Here is a 6,599-nt window from a genome sequence, read left to right on the forward strand (position 1 = left end):
TTAAATACTAAAAGCATTTATAAGCCTGTGATTTTACTTAACAGATGATAGTTGGAACATCATACCTGTTAGATGCCGGACAAGTTTCCCAGAACTTTGTATGAGATAAGGACAGCTATTAGTAAATGCCCATAACTTCTTTTCATAAATGACAGCTAGTGTATAGTGCTGCCTGTTGCAGTGGCCTTTCATACCTTCTCATAACTCCTTTTAATATGAGGGTAGTGTGGAGCAGGAGATGAAATGACCTGGTAGTGGGACAATATAGGGTGACCTATGTAGTTTCCTTGTTTAGAAAAATGAAGTAACTTTTAGGTGGATTATTTATAGGAAAAACACCCAAGTTCAGGTCACATAAGCCTAACCTATTTCTGCATCATGTTCCAAATCTCAGTGTTAATGTCTGTTGCCTTGTCAGCAGCCATAATTTATGCTTTTAATTATGCTTTTTTCTGCTGTAAACTCATATTGTTTCTTTGCAGTAATGAAGTCACTATGCAGCAATGTCGTTGTCATAAACTGATAGGACATAATGAGAACATGATTGGGGAAAAAAAAATCAGGACAAGAATGATAGTATATTCAAAGGTGACTCTGAAAAACCTCCATCAGTAAATAGAAACAATGCACGATTTGAAAAGAATGTGTGTTGATAATTAAAACTTTACAGATGCTATACACATTTATTTCTGTACACTGTGTTTCTGTCTAGTCCTTTGCCGTTGAAATAATAACATTATTATTAAATAAATTTTAGACCAAGCCCAAAGTCTCAGCTACCAAAGTAAGATGCCTCCATCTCATTTTTAATACTTCAATTAATGGAGATGTATCATCTTTCTTTTCTTGTCTTAAGAGGATGAAGTCTTTATCTCCTTGTTTTCCAAAGCTGGCAGAGTTGGTGGCTTTTTGGTTACTAGTCAAAGAGACCAAATCTCGTATGCTTGGCTGACTCCTCCAACTTTTCCTTTGCCTCGGCCTTCGCTGGGGCTCCAGTAGCTCGAGGAGCAGCAGCAGCAGAGCTGGCTGCAGGGGAAGCAGCCACGAATGCAGATGGGTCAGCCAGGACGACGTTGACCTTCTCAGTCAATGGAAAGGTGAACTCAGTCTCCCAGACAAAGCCAGGGCTGCTTGTACTCATTGATGACTGAGTTCGGTGTTGGGGCCACAGTTGGGTCACTGAGCGGCAGACGTACACTGGAAGGTTGTGCACATCCTCCAGAAAGCAGGTGTGCAGAGTCTCCTCTGTGATGTCAAGCAATTCGGGGCTGTAGATGCTGCCGTCGTCAAACACCTGCTGGATGATCAGCCCAAAGGACAAGGGAGAGATGTTCAGCAGGGTGGCCTCGCTGTCTCCAGTCTTAATCAGCTGCACATCACTCAGGATTTCAATGGTGCCACATCACTCGGGACTTCAATCCTAGTGGTGATGCCCAAAGCCTGGAAGGAGTTCTCCTCACAGCCCAGACCAGTGTTCTGGGCCTGCACCGAAATGGTTGATGGATCTGAGCCCAGAATGAGCAGCAGCTGGCACTTTTTGGCCAGCACCATGTCCCTGATTTCAGTGATGTCCTCATTGGTGAATACAAACTTGATGTTTCCCTGGACGGGAGGCAGCAGCTCGTCCAGGGCCAGGCTATTCTCCAGGCGGCCCGGGAAGGCCTTGCGCATCACGGTACTCTTACCCACCAGCACCATCAGCACCATCAGCACCACCGCCTTCCCGTGGAGGCACGTGCGGGTGGGCAGAGGGACCTACCAGGCTGCAGCCTCTGCGTGGTGTCCACATTTTCTGCACCCACGATGAAGCACTTTGGATAACCATGCAGAAGTTAAATGATCTTAAGGAAGCAGGTGGGTGTCCAGGTCACACTGTCTTCCTTGGGCATCACCATGGCTTGTCAGGGATTGCTGTGCGGGATTTAAAGATGATGTCATTGTCATGAGGATGCCTGGTGCAAGCTGAAGATGCATGATCTTTCTTGGTAAAAAACTTATAGAAACATATTCGTAAGAAAATATTTCTTAAGCCCAAGTATTCATACTGCATTTTATTTTAATCTTTCAATTCTTTTCCTTTAATTTAAAAGCTAACAATTTTGTCTTCCAAATATCTTTCCAATCTCACTTCTCTAGCATTCTGTAGTACAGAGTTCCACTCCAAATTACCCTTCATACTGCTGCTGAAAAAGTTACCCATACTACTTACTCCTCTGCTTGTTGTTGTTGTTATGTGCCCTCATGTTGCTTGAGACTCATAGTGACCCTATGTACAATAGCCCTAAACTCTGCTCTGTCCTGTGCCATTCGCACTGCCTCTGACACACCCATCCCGATTACCCCAGTCACCAAATCAATCCACCTCACAGAGGGTCATCCCCTCTTGTGCCATCCCTCCATCCTCCTAAGCATGATGTCCCTCTTCAAGGACTGGTCCCTCCTTACAACATGTTCAAAGTATGTCAGATGAAGCCTCAGAATTCATTGCCTCCAAGGAGCAGCCTGTTTAACACTCTCCAGGATGAATCTGTTTGTTTTCTTGGCAGTCCAGGGTGCATTCAGTACTCTTCTCCAGCACCACAGCTCAAAGCCATCAATTCTCCTTCTATCCTCCTTAGTCATTGTCCAACTCTCTGATACATTAACAAGTGATTGCAAAGACCATAGCCTGTATCAGAAGCACTTTAGTCTCCAGAGTGACACTATTGCTCTTCAGTGCTATGGAGAGGTCCCTAACAGCAGACTTTTCCCATCACAGTATGGCTTTTAATTTCCTGGCTACTGGTGCCAAGTGTGTTGACTGTGGAGCCAAACAAACTAAAATTGTTAACAATCGCAATCTCTTCACCATCCATCCTGATGCTGCCAATTGGCCCAGTGGTGAGAATTGTTGTCTTCTTGACATTGAGCCTCAATCCATACTGAAGGCTGCAGTCCTTGACTCTCTGCAGCAAGGGCTTCAGGTCCTCCTCAGTTTCAGCAAGCAGGGTTGTGTCATCTGCATAACGCAGATTGTTGATAGTCTTCTTTCAATCTTGACGCCACACTTCTCCTCATAGAGCCCAGCCTCCCAGATAATCTGTTCTGCATACAGGTTGAAAAGGTATGGAGATAGGACACATCCCTGGCGTACCCCCTTCCCAATTTTGAATCATGCAGTGTTTCCTTGCTCTGTTCTGACAACTGCCTCTTGGTCCAAGTATAGGTTTCGCATTAGCACAATCAAGTGTTCTGGGATTCCCATTCTTCTCAGAGCCAGCCACAGTTTGTTATGATTCACACAGTCAAACACCTTTGCATAATCAATGAAACACAGATAGACATTTTTCTGGCGTTCCCTGCTTTTAGCTAAGATCCATCTATAATATCCATCTACAACTAGGCTTTTCCCTGGCTTGTCCATTTCACTTGTTGTTGTTGTTATGTGCCGTCGAGTCATTTGTGACTCATAGCGACCCTATGTACAACAGCCCTAAACCCTGCTCTATCCTATGCCAATCGCACTGCCTTTGACACACCCATCCTGATTACCCCAGTCACTGAATCAATCCACCTCATAGAGGGTCTTCCCCTCCTGCACCGTCCCTCCACCCTCCCAAGCATGATGTCCCTCTCTAAGGACTGGTCTCTCCTTGCAACATGCCCAAAGTATGTCAGACGAATCCCCAGAATCCTTGCTTCGAAGGAGTAGCCTGGTTTAACCCTCTCCAGGATGAGTCTGTTTGTTTTCTTGGCAGTCCACGGTACATTCAATACTTTTCTCCAGCACCACAGATCAAAGGCATCAATTCTCCTTTTATCTTCCCTATCATTCCCTAGCCATTTCTCTTACTTTTTGAAAAAAGAGGACTATGTCCTCATTTGCTGAATCTCACCTCCTATTGCAATATCTCCTTTACTCTACTCCTCCTTCTCTTTTCCCCATTTGTTTACCTCATCTCTTCCTAGGATCCACTTTGTTCTACTGTCTAAACTGAAAATTCAGCTTGCTGTGCTCCCATATGCCTGTCTTCTTTTGTCTCTGCTGATAGCTTTGGAACTTGAGTATTACTTAAAATCTCCACATTGTTGTTACTAGTTGCCCTGGAACTGATTTGACTCATGGCAACCTTATGAACAACAGATATGAACTGTGCCCTATCCTGTCCCACCCTCATGACTTTTTTTTTTTACCCTCATGACTTTTGACATGAGATCTTGTTAGAGTTACTGTGTCAATCTTCTGATTGAGGGTCTTCCTAAATATTCCGGAGAAGAAGGCAGGGTTAAAGGTAGATATTTCCAAGGAAACTGCCCTGTTTGGCCTTAAAGCACTGGTTGCTGGAGTCCTGAAATTTCACATATGAGTATTTGGCCTTGGTTGAATTCTTTAGTATATTTGTGTTTCAGTTTCCTCATCTGTTAATGAAGATAATCCATGTTCTGCTAAATGATTATAAGGGTTGGATAAGCGGATAGTGGCAAAGCACTTAGAGAAGTGCCTGAAATGTAGCATTAAAAACTAATGTTTGTGACATAGTCATTTTATAGTCTCCATTATAAGCTATTTAACTATGGATGAGGACCAAACTGCATTCAATAATAACCATTCATCAATTTATAGTGTAGTCTTACAATGATGAAAAAGAAAATTATTTATGAAATGCTTTTTCTAACTGTAGCAGTCCAATACTTTTGTCTGTATTATGGATAATAGAGAGATAATGAGGGAGTTGCAACATCTGTAATTCATCCCTCTAGACCAGACTCTGCAATCCTTTCCTATCAAAGGGGCAAAAGTAAGTAGTTCAGGCTTTGGGGCTATAAGGGCTCTGTGATTTCTCAACTCTGTTTTCTCTCTGTTTTATTACGTGGGAGCACAACTTATACAAATGGAGGGGACTGTGTCTCAATAAAACTTTATTTGTAAAAGAAGATATTGGTCACAGTTGGTCGTCAGCCATTGTTTGTTATCTCTTGCTCTTCAAGTATGCAACACTCTGTACACACAAACGGATATCTATTTTTTTCACTTCTCTCTATATATATGTCTAAATCACCTGAAATACAACTTGCAGTGTTGCCTTTCCCCCTAAACATTTACATGAGAAGCAATTGGTGGGTAACTTTAAGCATGCACATGGTTTTAATTTCTGCTAACTTCCCTATGTTAGAGGAAGGGCACTACTGTGTGCTGTCCTGGGGAATGTTTGTAGCAGAAACCAGAAGAAGAGGGGCCAGGGACTGACCATGGCAGTACCATTGTCCAACTCTTTCTTCCTTTTCCTATCTTGGTTAACCCTCCAAAATGGACTCAATCCGTATGTAAAAACTTTCCTTATCCTTACAGTGGTCTTACACCCTAATTGCCATTCTGACATGTCATTTAGCACGATTTGTTTTAGATTCGTCCATGTCGTGCAGTGTTTCATGAAGTCTGGGTAATTTTTTTGTGATGACTAATACTCTAATACCTTTTCAATCTGTATGTGGAACAGATCATTCGGAAACCTGGATTTTATGAGGAGGAAGGTGTCATCAGGACTGGAGGAAGATTCACCAGCACTATGCAGATGATACAACCTTGTTTGCCGAAACTGAAGAGGACCTGAAGCATTTGTTGCAAAAGGTCAAAGACTGCAGTCTTCAATATGGATTGAAGCTTAACAGTCAGAAAACAAAGATTCTTGCCACAGGGTCAATTGACAGCACCATGCTAGATGGAGATTGAGGTTGTTAACAATTAAAGCTTGCTCAGTTCCACAATCAACATTCTTGGCACCAGCAGTCAAGAAGTTAAAAGACAAATTACACCGGGGAAGTTTGCTGTCAGAGACTTCTACAAAGTGATAAAGAGCAATCATGTCAGTCTAGAGATTTAAGTATGATGAGTCAGGCCATAGTTTTTTGCAATTACTTGCTATGCATCAGAGAACTGGATGAATAAGGATGGTAGAAGAAGAATCAATGCCTTTGAGTTGTGGTGCTGAAGAAGAGTATTGAACATACCATGGACTGCCAAGAGAATGAACAGGTCTGTCTTTAAAGAAGGTGAAACCAAATTTCTCCTTGGAGGCAAGGATTTTGAAGTTCCATCTCACATACTTTGGGTACATGGCTAGGAGGGACTAGTCCTTGGAGAAGGACTCATGCTTGGAAGAGTGGAGGGACGGTGTAGGAGAGGAAGACCCCCAAAGAAAATGGACTGACACAGTGACTGGGGTAATGGGGATAGGTGTGTCAGAGTCAGTGAGATTGGCTCGGGATATGGCAGGGTCAGAATTATTGTACATATTAGGATTGCTATGAGTTTCAGGTGACTCGATGGCACACAACAACAATAACAACAACAACAACAACAACAACAACAACAACAACAACGTGACTGTACCAGAGTTTGTTTAATCATTGGTTTATTGATGAATGCTTGTGCTATTTCCAACTCTTTGCTGTTGGAAATACTGCAATAATACATGATCTGTGTAAGTCAGTTTGTGTTGAATTTCTCTGGAATACATACCTTGTAGTGTGAATGCTGGATCAAATGTATTTTCATTCTCAACTTTCTAAGGAAGTGGCAAAATGCTTTTCACCAGGGTTGCACCAGTGCAACATTTGTT

General features: G+C 42.7%; 1 pseudogene; it reads right to left on the bottom strand.

Moving 5' to 3' along the window:
• Positions 1–916: 916 nt before the first annotated feature.
• On the bottom strand, positions 917–1,889 carry LOC102851765 (annotated as a pseudogene).
• Between the last annotated feature and the right edge of the window lie 4,710 nt (positions 1,890–6,599).

This window comes from Elephantulus edwardii, unplaced genomic scaffold, assembly GCF_000299155.1.
Source record: "Elephantulus edwardii isolate Elephantulus edwardi_28Jun2011 unplaced genomic scaffold, EleEdw1.0 scaffold00023, whole genome shotgun sequence".
Lineage (NCBI taxonomy): Eukaryota > Metazoa > Chordata > Mammalia > Macroscelidea > Macroscelididae > Elephantulus > Elephantulus edwardii.